The sequence below is a fragment of the Balearica regulorum genome, chromosome 4, assembly GCF_011004875.1.
Source record: "Balearica regulorum gibbericeps isolate bBalReg1 chromosome 4, bBalReg1.pri, whole genome shotgun sequence".
Lineage (NCBI taxonomy): Eukaryota > Metazoa > Chordata > Aves > Gruiformes > Gruidae > Balearica > Balearica regulorum.
In genome coordinates this window covers 71,332,585-71,347,199 of record NC_046187.1, presented here as the reverse complement: position 1 = coordinate 71,347,199, position 14,615 = coordinate 71,332,585, and positions in this window count along the sequence as shown.

Below are 14,615 nucleotides of genomic sequence, written 5' to 3'. Positions count from 1 at the left end.
TTTTGGGTTTTGCTTTTTTTTTTTCCTCTTTGGAAAGGAAAGAAGGCTGGGAATTCGGTGCTGTTAAAGCCCATTTGCTCCTCTGTCCTGGGGAGAGGGTTCCAGCCCACCGCTCCTCCCTCGCTGGAGCAACCGCTACCTGCCAAAACCTGTGAGCAAGGGGAAGGAAGGAGATTTCAACTCCCCTGCTGAAGGTCTTCTGTTAGAGAGCAAAAAACAGGCCTTCCAGGCCAGGGGACTAAAGACAACTAAGCAAATCTTTTGAAGTGACATTTGGGAAGGCCAACGGGGAAGAAGTCCGGATGCCACTTCTTACATTAAGGATCATTGCATTAAAAAAACCCATTAAAAGTCTTTGAGGCAAGAAACAGAACTCAAAATAGCACCTCATTCTCCAGATGACAGGCAGCAATATGGTTAATAGTCTGACATAAAAGTAGCTACTTAAGACGACGAAAAAAGCCTCTGCCAGAGGATCAGCCACATACCTTGAAACCTCAAGGCACAGCTAGAAATAAATTGACAGAACAATCATTGATTCTAACTAATGGTGAAACCCCACCATCATTTATAGGTAAGCAGAGTTAAACAAATATTTCTGATAGAAAATCAACAATACTGTTGTGTTTTGAAGGAAAATATAGATTTCCATAGCTTTTTCTGGAGGAAATCATTAAAATAAAACATCTCTGTATGACTAAAACAAATATGTTTGAATATTTCAAAGAAGATACATAAATTCTGGACTTGAGTCTTGATTCATTTGCCTAAATTTTGACAACACAGGCCTAAACATAGCGGTGGCACAGTACCTGAAGGTTAAGCAGGATTTTCTATGTCATCTCCATTGGCAACAGACATCTAGCTTTAGACATTTGAGGTCCCATTTGAGGATGAAACCAACAACTGTAAAATCTCAAAATATCCTATAAGACCAATGTTCAAAATTTTAACTCAGTTGTAGAAAATAAGTACTTTCCATTAGTAAGCTCTTTTACTATAGTCAGCTGACGCTCACGATATTGTAAGATTACAGATTGATCATAACGATATAAGATACTCAGATAGTAAGGACCAGACTAAATACATATGTTTACAATAGGAAAATCTCTCTTATTATCAAACATTCTATAAAGACATTACATGATTATATCTGCATCCACTTGTCTTAGCTGTGATGTTTTTTCTTTCTCCTGAAGTAGTAAATTGTCCAGATTATTTCAAATAAATCTTTCTTCTTAATGACTCCAAATTTAAAACATCTCCAGTAAATGCAACCATCAAGGGGTTTACTGCAGATTGCAGGGGACATTAAAATGTCAATAATTAAACATTGCAGGAATAGGAATTTTGAATGAAAATGGCTCATTAGGCTTGTTGCTTTCTATCTTCAAAGTATTTTAAAATTATTTTCCGACAAATTCAGAGGAGTTAGAATCATAGAATCATTTAGGTTGGAAGGGTCCAACCGTTAACTTAGCACTGCCAAGTCCACCACTAAACCATGTCCCTAAACACCACATCTACACGTCTTTTAAATACCTCCAGGGATGGTGACTCAACCACTTCGCTGGGCAGCCTGTGCCAGTGCTTGACAACCCTTTCCGAGAAGAAATTTTTCCTAATATCCAATCTAAACTTCCCCCAGCACAACTTGAGGCCATTTCCTCTTGTCCTATCACTTGTTACTTGGGAGAAGTGATCAACACCCACCTGGCTACAACCTCCTTTTCAGGTAGTTGTAGAGAGTGAGAAGGTCTCCCCTCAGCCTCCTTTCCTCCAGACTAAACAACCCCAGTTCCCTGAGCTGCTCCTTATAAAGACTTGGGCTCTAGACCCTTCACCGGCGTCCTTGCCCTTCTTTGGAGATGCTCCAGCACCTCAATGTCCTTCTTGCAGTGAAGGGCCCAAAACTGAACACAGTACTCGAGGTGCAGCCTCACCAGTGCTGAGTACAGGGGGACAATCACTTCCTTACTCCTGCTGGCCACACTGTTTCTGATCCAAGCCAGGATGCTGTTGGCCTTCTTGGCCACCTGGGCACACTGCTGGCTCATGTTCAGCCAGCTATTGACCAACACCCCCAGGTCCTTTTCTGCCGGGCAGCTTTCCAGCCACTCTTCCCCAAGCCTGTAGTGTTGCCTGGGGTTGTTGTGACCCAAGTGCAGGACCCAGCACTGAGCCTTGTCGAACCTCATACAATTGGCCTCAGCCCATCAATCCAGCCCGTCCAGATCCATCTGTAGAGCCTTCCGGCCCTCCAGCAGATCAACACTCCTGTACAATGATCGTCCAAATTGTTGATAAAGATATTAAAGAGAACTGGCCCCAGTACTGAGCCCTGGGGAACACCGCTTGTGACCACCCACCAACTGGATGTAACTCCATTCACCACAACTCTTTGGGCCTGGCCGTCCAGCCAGTTTTTTACCCAGCGAAGTGCACACCCATCCAAGCCATATGAGCAGACAGTTTCTCTAGGAGAATGCTGTTCTTTTTATTGTTGTTCTTTTACCCTTAATTTTTTAAATGAATGCAGGAGATCCATAAAAACAATTTTTTTTTTTTTACCCCAAGAAACATCACAGTTCCAGGAACAGCTTATTTGTACTTATTTATACTATTATCAATTTTGAGATGCTTTATTTTGTGATAACTCATAGCTTCATGTAAAAGAGGTTGATGAATATAGGAGTCCTCTGCAATATTGATTAGATTTATTCACATTAGAAATGCATTGCTTTCTTCGTTGGTCAATATTCATTGTCCTGAAACTTCAGATTTTATTATTTGATGAATTCTACAAACATCATAGGTTTTCAAATCCAGGAGTACTGCAAACTTGTAAAACAAATGTTTGCCTCACCTTTTGTTATCAGGATCAAATACTGAAGATATTTGAATATCATTCTATTCTCTTAATAGTATTGAAATAATAAAGTACAGCCTACTGACACTGTCACTCTTTTGTTCATTCAGAGCCCTCCTTGCGACTTTCAAAATAAGACAAAGTGGGACACATTCAACTAAAATTCACTGTCAGCTTCTTGAACCATGCATACTAATACACTTAACTGGCTTATCATGGCTATTCTAAAATATTTCTACCTATTCCTTTTTCCTTTTAATGGTGGATATAGATCTTTGCGTATTGGCTACCAACGAAAAGCACTTGAGATACACTGCTTTAAGACAGTATGCCAAGAAAAAAGCAGCACTACCTGCAATAAAAAGATATGTTAGAAATTAAAGGAGATATGGCAACAAAAATGGCAATCTGACTCTTGCTTTTAACAGCAAATATAAAACATGGGTAGGTGTTCATTTCAGTAGCAATCAATTCATAAATATGCAGACATGGATCATTAGCATTTGCAAACAAACATCGCCTCTTTTCCAAAAGCTGAGAACCTCAAGTGTAGTGAATGATGCTTTTCATATACCAGTTCAATATATTTTTTTATATCTCTTTTATATTTGCTTTCAAAATAACTTTAGGACTGCAATATTATTAATATTGTTCTTCAAAATATTTTCCATAAAGGTGCATACCCAGTCATACAATCTGATATTTTAGTCTGCTCTTGAAATTATTTCTTTAAGTCTCAAAGCTAAAAAGAAGGTAACAGTCCAGTATATATTTTATCAGTAACTGATTTTTCACAAGACTTTTTTAATCATACAGGAAGTCACTGCAGAGGCCACTTGTTTTTCATATACGTATGGTCCATTAAATATTCTTGGCAGTCACTGATACTGTTATTGGAAAGCCTGAATTAAAAATGTCTTATGTTGTACCTGTAATCGTTAAGGGACATCATCCAACATCATTGAACAAGTCAGTGCACACCCCATCATCCTGTTTTCTTCTGGGAATTATAAAACAAAGTACAGCCAGCTGATTTTTCCACTGTTCTGTCTCTTCAGTGCTCTCCTTGTGTCTTTTAAAATAAAAGTGTCTCACGTTCTACCAAAATTCAGTGGTATTTCCTGAGCCTTGTGTTTCCATGTGGTTAGGTGTCTCTGGAGGCTTTCTTCTTATTTAGTCAATAGTAAATTGGGTAGTCTTTAGGACTTCCAGATAACAATCTTAGATTACTGACCTCTAGCATTACACCAAGGCAAAATGTTTGTTGCTCTGTGGTTCAGTAATACTTACTGCCTATGGAGCAAAAGCTTGGACCTTCACCCTGCCAAACAAGAAGAAGAGGCGCTACCTTCTCCAGATCCCCAAGCCCCAGGCTGAGTTCCCCACCACACAGCAGTGTCCCGGGGGGCTCTGCTGCTGCTGAGGGATCAGGAAACTGCCCTAAACATACTCTGCAGCTGGTCTGACACAAAGCACGGTGCCATGGCCCTGCTATGCCTCCTGTCTTGGAAGGAACATGTAGTGTGTCTGTGCACGCCATGGGGAGCAGGAGCTGGGTGATAGCAAAGGCGTATCAGATTGCACACCAGAATGGCCCAGGGTGTTTTCAGCAGAAAATCGCCAGCGACAACGTTACTGACCAGTTTGCTACTACGTGGAAGCACACAGAGGGCTTTTCTCTCCTGTCACTTACTGTAGTATAAACCACGACGAATCCTGTGGAATGTAGTCAATTTAGGCTGTGTTAACCTGGAACAAATGTCTATATCTAGCCTCTTTATGTATACTGAGAGACATGGCTTTGTTGTTGTAATTACATTTTTTTAAAGATGTGAGTTGCATAAATCTCATAATCATTTCCTCTGTCTATAATGGCTGTAATCTGCAGTTCAAGAAGATTCCTAATTAATATTAATTCCCACCCTGAGCACAGTGTGTTTTGGCAAGTAATTAGGTCTGAAGGGATGGCAAAACACACTGATCTTCAAATTTTGAACAATTTAATTACAGGCTTGTTTTCTGTGTGGAGCTGCATAAGCTATGAGTTTAGTAGAGAGCATCAGTGCGGTCCTGTTACTGAGGCTGTCTCTGGAGTGAACAGCAGAGAGTGCTCTGCAGGAGGGAGGGCAGGCTGCTCAGCCCTTCTGCCCAAAACCGTCTGATTTAAACGAAAGCCAAACTATCAGCTTATGTGAGTGACTGTTTACCTGGAGGCTGCTCTGTCAGACTGCTGAGTTTGCTGCAAATGCCTTCCTGAGAGAAGCTGACTAACAACTGAAAGCAGAAAGCAGCCACTCAATAATAGGAATACTTTAAATTTTAAATGAGTTCATCAGCAAAGAAGCTGGCTTTGTCACAGATTTATTTTGTAGTAATTTTTACTCATTAAGCTGGATTGGCTAATGGTGAGGCCACTTTTAAGGACAAGTTACTCTTCCAGATAAGGAGGGACCCTCACCTGTCCCCCTTGATGCCAAGTAATGGGACCTTCACTGGTAGGGAGAGCTCTGAACCCTTTACCCGCCCTCTTAATACATATTCTACAGGAATTCTGAAAATTAACATCAGTAAAACAGTTGTTCTATGTTTCACTCCATTTTTCAGAGACAAAAGAGAATCCAAATTGCCTCTGCCCTGTCAAAGGTGTCAAAACAAAGTGATCAAAGTACCAGAAGGAAGAAGATTGCTAACTTGTCAATTACTTTATTAATGGAAAACAACACAGGCAAATAGTTAAATGTGCAATGGTAAGCAACAAATTCTATGTAAATGATTAAATGTGTTTTGACAGGTGCTTCAGAAAGGCCTTACTTGTAAACTCTCTACTTATAACCTAACTGTAATTGTGGTGGATATGAGCCAAGACTTGCACCTGCTGGAATTGTTTAATATAAATAGCATGAACCAGAATATCTGGCTGGGGTGCTCATGATTAAAGATCAAGAGAGGGGAAAAAAAAAAAAAAATATATATATATATATATATAAAATCTATGATGCATTGGTACTCCCTGCACTGTCAAGCATGCTTGCCTACTTTGCTATGCAAAGTATTTACTCACTTTAAATAATTTAACTGTTGAAGAATAATTGATCTTGAATAGGTGCAATAAAAATGTGTATGTATCTGATCCACGCTGGCAGCCTGAGTCCTTACCCTTGGCCCTGGTACGCTGCAACATCGTTACTTACGGCTGTGTCTTGCCCGTAGAGCTCAGAAGTGCTCCTACAGGGACGCCAGCTCTAGGAGGGCCACGCTAAGAGACGGATACGTCTCACAGGTCCCTCTGCAACGGACACCAAAATGCGTCTGAACAGGAATGTGAATCTGTTTAAGAGGAGGAACAGTTGACAGGTGATACAGGCATTTAGTCTGTTTATAATAACAGTGCATGCGTGTTGGTGTTTGATGTTTAGGCTGGTACGCTATACTGAAGTAAACATTCTCATCTATGGAGGGACCCCTTCTGCACTGAGCTCTGAACCAGGCATTCATGATTCTTAAGGACTGATGTCAATTCAAGAGTTTGAGTTGAATTTTGATTCTGCATAGCATTAATAAAACTTCTTCAGTATGAATTTTTTCTTTGTATGACCTATAATTAATTTGTATGGCTTCTATGCTTTTATTTTCAAGACTGAAAGATTGTTAGAGTTAGCCGAATCTTACGCAGCTGACAAGTGAGTAGAATACAAATAAGGGAATGTTAAAAATTGTGCTAAACAGCTTCCATTTCCAATAGCTGCAGTAACCTAAATAATCAAGGACTGGTAACAGATACCATAGGTTTCTGATTGATTATGGTATTCCTAATCAATGATTTCAATGAGCTATACCTTTTTGATCTCCTGAACTTTCTGTGAACTTAAAATGAATATTTCCTTTGCATGACAGATAATAGCAGGCTACAGTACTTGCTGCTACTCCTGCTGTGCATCTTTTGTGAGTTAAACTGTTCTTATTTGGAAAAGCCTATGTTCACCACATTCAGTAGATAATTTGTTCCTAAAAGTACACTGCAATGTTTCATCCCTCCCTCCTTTCTTCTCTCCCTCCCTTGCTTCCTCCCTCCATCTCTTCCTTGCTTCGTCTTTCTTATTGGCAAACATGAGTAAGAGTTAATTTTATGACACCTTCTCTGCTTTGTAAGATGCTCCTAATGAGCCATTTTCACTTTAAAACTTTGCTGATACTGAGTTATTTACTGATATTTACTGATTTGCCATTTCTAAATATAAGGCCCCATTCATCAAAACACAGAAGGACACACATAATTTGAATTACGTGCTTGAGCCCAAATCCAAAATAGACAGTGAAATGTCAAATGCATCTATTTGACCTGCAGGTGATTCTCCAGTGGGTTGCATAAAGTGTACCAAGAGATACTGCTATAGCAGGGAGGTAATGCCTGCTAGAAGTCATTGCTCCCAACTCATTCCCAGTTTTGGGCTCCTTTCTGGACAACTTGTAATACAGGCTGGAAATAGTTTCAAGTCATCAAAGACATGAAATATTATAACAGAGAGGGAGTATCAGAATTCTTGGCAATATTTTAAGTGCATGTGTGAAAATGACTATCATCTAATATCAAGCTAGAACAAATGACTACGATAAGGAGAAGAGTAACATTTTTTACAGGCGTTTCACTGGTCCTTACTAGCAAGGTCCAGTGGGCCATCAATGGTGTGTTGACTTGACACACACAGTGTATATACAGTCAAGGCTCAAGTGAAAAGGCTTCTTGATTAAATTGTCCTTTTTGGTGGAGGGACACTATTCCCTCAAAATTAAATATCTGAAGAAATGCTGGATCTCCTCTGACAGCATTTGTAGAAATCAGGTAGCTCTTTCCTGTATATGATGAAATTCATAGAGACTGGGGGCATATGAACATCAACTATAGATTACCACCATAAAAATTTAAAAAAAAAATCAGAAAAATATTGCAAGAAAGATTAATAGCTCTAAAATGAAGGATGAACACATAAGGAATGATTTTCAATTTTAATATTCAAATAAGCTTTCAGATATGGCATAAACTGTATTTGACATTATAAAAAAGAATGGGAAGCCATTTGTAGATTTTATATTAATACAGCAGAGATTGTTCTTTATTAAAACTAGGAAAGAAGAGTGGATTAGCAATGCCACATGGGATGCTATTACAGAAAAAAAAGGCAGGATAAGTTAAATCTACTCAATATATTAAGGCCAGAAAAGTAAACAAAGAAAAAAGGAATATAGGGGTAAAGATAAAGCAGTAAAAAGATCAGCCAAAAAAGGATAAAAGAGGCTGTGTTGATAGACAGGCACTGCAAGTAGCAACGGCAGCAATGAAGGGAGACATGAGAACATTTTATCAAACACTTTAAAGACTTACTGGAGATTTTAAGCTACAAGAAGGAAAGTTCAGTTAAGTGACTGGAAAAAATGAACCTCACCTCATTTTAGAGGAACGAAAGAACAGAAAGGCAGAACACCTCCAAAACACTGCAAGAAAAAACACCTTATTTTGCTAGTGAAAGATGGCAGAACTTGCTGTCTTGAAGAAATCAAATCTTCATGAGCTTAAAGCAGCCACTGAAAGGCCGAATGCTAAATTAACAAATACAATTCAAATCACTATAGCATAGATATGAGGAAATTAAAAGGTAAACATGATATTTGGACATGTCCCTAAGGTTTGATGTGAAGCAGAAATAATACAATCTGCTCTTGTTCCCATGGAAAGTCTTCAGTGTAGTCAGCTATACTGCTTTGAAGTTGCCACTCATAGCAGATACAGAAAACATGGCAACATTTGCTCTGACTGATCTTGTGCAAAGCATCACAGAACAATGTACAAGACGGTGGATAGCTCTTGTCCCGAACTGCATGGGGTTTGATTTAATAATGGATTGTCATGGCAAGTAGCACCACCCTTTGAAATCCCTCAGACGGCAATTCAAAATATTAAGCAGAAACATGCCATGAAGTAGCTGCAGCTGGGGAGGTGATGCACCTTGGTGACACAGACTGCATTTTCTTCTCCCCCACCTTCACTAAAATCCATTGGAACAGATTCTGTTACTTGATCATTACTGTGGAAATGGGTATTTCAATATAAATGAAGAGAGCAGAGATGTAAGGGTTTGTAGCCAAAATCTGTCTCCTAACTAAATCAGTTGAAAATATGTCATGAAAAATACTCTCTTACACTTATGCCAAACAGGCCCTACAATTAATAAATTAGAGACAGGCAATGTCACAGATGATAAATTATCCACACAGAATCTTCTCTATTTAGAAACTGAAGCTTTTACAAACTTGCATAACCTCATTCAAAATGCAAATAAATGCATCCTTGATATAAGTTCAGAACAATAAACTAACTACTTCCCATACCTATTACTGTGCAGAAGTCTTGCATGATTAAAAGAACACTGAAATCAAGGGGAAGAGTCTTCAAATACAGTGCATAGTTCTAGAAAAATAATGCACTCATCCTGTGCAAATGGCACAGCTATCAGTACAGGTGTCTGTGAAGGCTATTTAAAGTACTGACTAAATAAATAAGAAATGAAGAAGCCTTAAAATGAGTACAGATAATGGAAACAGTACAAATAGTAAAAAAGAAGAGAAGAGACATAGATCTATTTTTCATGACTCTCCAGTAATAGGGAGAATCAAACAAATACTTCTGTGGTAGCCCCAGATTTGGTTCCAAAGGGCTGAATCAATGGCACTCTGCAACACAGTTATGGTTGACGTGATCCTGTTACAAAAGCAAAAAAGACTTACAGAAACGAGCCAGACAGGATATGGCTAACATTATTTGACTTCTGGTTTATGGTCTTACCAACAACAATGACACTGTTTAGTAAGACCATGAAAAAGGGTTACAATTATATGAGAGGAGAAAAATTGCATTAGGGAGCTGAACCAATACATTCAATTTTTGCTCGAGCATATGGTGATTAAGTTTTAGTTCCACATCAAGGAAAAAATAATGAATAAACTGGTTTTGACTTGGTCTTGATTCCTTAATTGTCACTGAAATATTCTTTCATATAGAAGAATGAGTTTCAAACAGATTGTTTCAATCAAAATTTTCTCCTTCTCTGGACATTGTACTAAAAAATAAAAACTGAAAAAGATGTTCCATATGGTGATTAAGTTTTAGTTCCACATCAAGGAAAAAATAATGAATAAACTGGTTTTGATTTGGTCTTGATCCCTTAATTGTCACTGAAATATTCTTTCATATAGAAGAATGAGTTTCAAACAGATTGTTTCAATCAAAATTTTCTCCTTCTCTGGACATTGTACTAAAAAATAAAAACTGAAAAAGATGTTCAAGTCCACAAGTTGCTTAAAAAAAAAAAAAAAAAAAAAGTGGTTTCTGAAAACTGTTTCGATTCCCATATTTCTGATGAACTATTTCAAATATTCACAAATAAATAAAAATTCCAGTAGTATTATTTCCCCAAACATTCATTCCCATTTTATGGAAGGCTTTAAATAAATCTTTAGGGTTTAAAATGACCTTGTGATTAATTTGGGTGGGGGACAGTTAACAAAGAAAGAACATAATTGGTCCAAATTACATTTTCAAACAAAAGGTCAGCTGATGCCTAGATTTACAAGAGAGTTCAATTTTCACATGTCAAAGGAAAAATGAACAGATGCTGTCATGATCGTCACAGTGGAAGCAGATTGACACTTAAGTCTTTTGAAATTTGGCACTATTTGGGGATACTAAAAGTTTAACCTGACCTCTTTTAGGAATTTACAGGTTAATGTCCATTCGATGCTACAGAATTTCACAAGCTTTCCCTTGATAACAATATTCACGTTTTGAAGGACCTGAACTCCTCTCCAAAGTAACTCTTGGTTTCCTTATATTTAGTTCCTTTCTTCAGAAATCCAGGACAGGCTACTTATTCTTCACTTCTTGTTCCATTTTGCTATCACATGGTTTGTATTGCAGTCTATCTCTTTTACTACTTACAGAGATTCCACCTAACCTGTTCTATTTGATCATGGCATCCTGAGCAGATTTGTAACGCAAGTTGTGTCTCAGAAAGTATATAGATGTACAGAATGTTTTGTCAGCAGACAGCTTCTTGTACGGTTGATAAGACTGCATAATTTTGCCTATTGATGTAAAGCTTAGTTTGAGAGATTAAAGAGCAGTTCCAGATGTTTAGTAAATCAGGCTGTCCTATAAACCTTTTTGTTTATCTAAGACACATTTTCAAAGTCACAAGGGAAGTAAGAAACCCAGTTCCCACTGAAAACCAAGTATCACCCCCTTTATTAAGAAAGCTGACATATTACGTATTTCTTCTATAAATGAGAATGTTGCTCTTCTGAGGGGGGAGGTATTATTTTTTTTAAAAATGCACTGAAGAGCACTTAATAGCATGGTTACAATCATGATGACTTAAAGATATAAAATATAAAGAGGCAGGTTTGTAGGAGGAGGTGGTACTTTCCACTAACTCATGTGATACGTTTGGGAAGAAAAAACAGACAAGCTTTTGGGTACACAAGTCTTTCTTCAGATCTTGAACAGAAGAAGTAAAACATGTTTGGAAGTGCAAACCAGCTACCCTTTTTTCTCCTAAATCTATGTGTGCGCAAGGACAGTGTGCACAGCACTATTCAAAGTGTTCTTATACAACCTAACAGAAGCCTAAAGGTTTGGGTGTCAGCAGGAGTCTTTCCACCAACTTCAGTGGTGGGGTTGATGTCACCTAAGGTAATTGTCCCTGAGTTTGGACTTGAGTTCTTAAGGCCACCACTGGCCAATTTCCCAGTGACAGCTTTTGGATTTCCCAAGACTTAAACCCAGGTGCAGGTGGAGCGTCTCTCCAGCTAATACAGTCTTGTGGTAGCTCAAACTGAACCAAAGGTCAGTCCAACTTGAGAATCCGAGTAAACACCAACAAGAATTAGAGAAAACAAGCAATAAGAAATAGTTCTGCTCCTGCAGGATCTTCTCAGCCTGCTGTGATGGGAGGTTTGTAGCAGGATGCTGGATGAGGGAACCAAAGCAGCAGTGACCATGTACAGCAGATGGATGGGTATAACACAATATCTACTGGATGACTTCAGCAAGATTGGGCTTGGGTCAGTTTAAGCCAGGTCCAGTTTATTGCCTAGAAGAGCCTCATAAGCCTCTAACACACACACCCACACACACCCACCCCCCTTTTTTTTTCATGGGAGCCTGTTAACACCTACCAAGCATGAGCATGAATGTCAATGGTTAGGAGTTGTTAACTATTGGGAAGCCAGTTTTGAGAGTGAACATAACATAAATGCAGGTTTTTGGAAGGAAAAAAACCCAGCAAGGTGCCTACCTATCTTTCCAAGTTTCTATAAACCTTCACCTTTGTGTCTTACACCACTGATTTATCCACCCTTCTACTATCTTTGTCTCTCAGTAGAATAAGATTTTCATTAGGGTAGATCTCTTGTATCTATGCCCATGCTTCATTCACCTCTGTATACATGAGCTGGGGTGACATTTAGGCAAACTAGATCTTGGTTACATACATGAAAACCCAATGTTACTTCCCTGGCTTCAGTGGAGTTATATATTGAATTGTTTCAGCACCACAGCACAACTTTAGTGCTAGAGAAACCACAACAAAACATGGATATTTTGGTCCCAATTTATTTTTAATATTTTCCATATCCCAGTTGGCATCTCCTCATTAGAAATGCTAAATAATTACTCAGACATTTGCTTGTCTCATTCCTTTTGTTATGAAACTTCTGCATTGACTTATTTTGAGCAAAGATAAGTCTTTAAAAGCTTCAACTCTTTTAATCTGAAGCCCCAAATCATTAGCTGAAAGTTTATTTCAAGTTCCAGTTCATACAACTTCAAGACATACTTGGTCAGTCTGACTTCTTAATTACCCTAGTAAGGGAATTTAACATTGTGGGACTTATATACACCTTTTTTAACAGTTAGTTCCTGAATCCCAAATGTTCATAGGATTTTGCAGTTTGTATTTACTGTATTTTAAACCCAGATGGAACCAGTTAGATCATATATTCTAGCTTTCTGCCTAATGCCAGTCACATCAAAGGTTAGACTTTAAATTCCTGCACCTTGTCCTCTCAGTTCATAGATACCATTATGAAACTTTCAAATGTGAAGAACTGACCACAAATAGTAGGAGGCTGCTTCAGTGGTTATTCAGGTTTCGTGTTAAAAATGTGCCATTTACTTCCTGTTTGAACTTTACTAACCTCAACCTCCATTCATTTAATCTTCTGTGGCTTTGCAAGCTTTTTTAAAGAGCCATCCTTATCAGATTGCTTGTCTACTTAGGAGGACTTGAGGGGGCATCAGATTTCATTTTGTTCTATATGTTACGCTTTGGTTTCTTAGGTGATTACTGCTTCTGCATTTCAGTCTTATTAGAGTTTGTTACCTGACAAAGTTTAGTTTCAACATTATGTCCTTTCTGTTTTAGATGCAGTCACAACATGTTTGTTAATTAGTTTTCAAATAAAAAAAAAAAATTACCCTTCAGAGTAAATTGCTTACAAAATAGATTAATTAGATCATAATCTCCAGAGGAATTTTCCTTCCTATCAGAACTAAGCATATTCATTTCCAACTCTTCATAATCCAGTCCATGTACCTACACAGATGGACAGAGAACAGACAAGCCAGCCCTGGTTGCACCAAAAAGGTAGCTGGAATCAGAGTATCCCTTATCACTCCCTAAAGCCCCAAGCTGTTCTATTCCAACTTGTGGACCATTACAATATCAAGTATTTTATTTAAAATGTTACACAGTGGAAGAGAAGTTCTCTCGGGTATATGTGCCTTCACTACTCACAGTTTTGCGTTATAAAGAGTATGATCCTGGCAGTAGTAAGCAGAATATGCGTACCAGACTGCGACTCTCCCAGGACCTAGGGACACTGCATTTCTGGGTCCAGATGGGGCACAGGAGGGAGGCATAAATCAGCTGCTCAGACTGGGAATGCCCATAGGCAAAACATCAGGTTCTGCTCTTTAGAAGTCAACAGGGTGATGATGAAGAAGTTTGGGCAGTTCCAAAACTAGTTACTAGCCATGGAATCCAGTCAGGCTGTAGTTTTCAGCACTGCTGTGCCCCGTGAGTCCTGCCGTAGATATCTACCTCTTTTACTGGATCTTTTACAGTGTCACAACGGGAAAAAACACCCATCCCACACAAGCTGGTAATGTTGCCACACAGCATAACAGGAATACATTATTCTGGAATAATAGCAAATTAACTGGCTGTGGATGAATTCACATTCTGGCTCACCTGAAATGAACACAGCTAATCCTGTGGTTAAGGTTACACTAATGTACCGTAAGCATAGGCTCTGCAGTGTGGCACAAGAAAATCAAGTTCAGCAGCAGAGAGAGCAGTGGGACAGTCCTTGCTTTGAAGACCTTGTGATCCAAAATCCAGGCACTGGGACAGGCTCCCAGAAGAGGCTTGCTGCATATATGGCTGTTCTCTTTACCTTACTGTTACCCTAATCTCAGTGTCCCACAGGCAATCTCCGGAGGAAGACCTGGGGGATGTAAGGGAGAGCAGGTGGAGGAAGGTGCTCGGGAAGACAGAACATATTCTCCAGCACAGGGCAGTGGCTTTTCACAGAACCATGTACCACCGCAGACCAGGGCTACACGGAACTACAGTCTTTTACCCTCCTTTTCGCAGGTTCAGGTAAAGAAAGAGGCATTAAAGTGGCTACAACT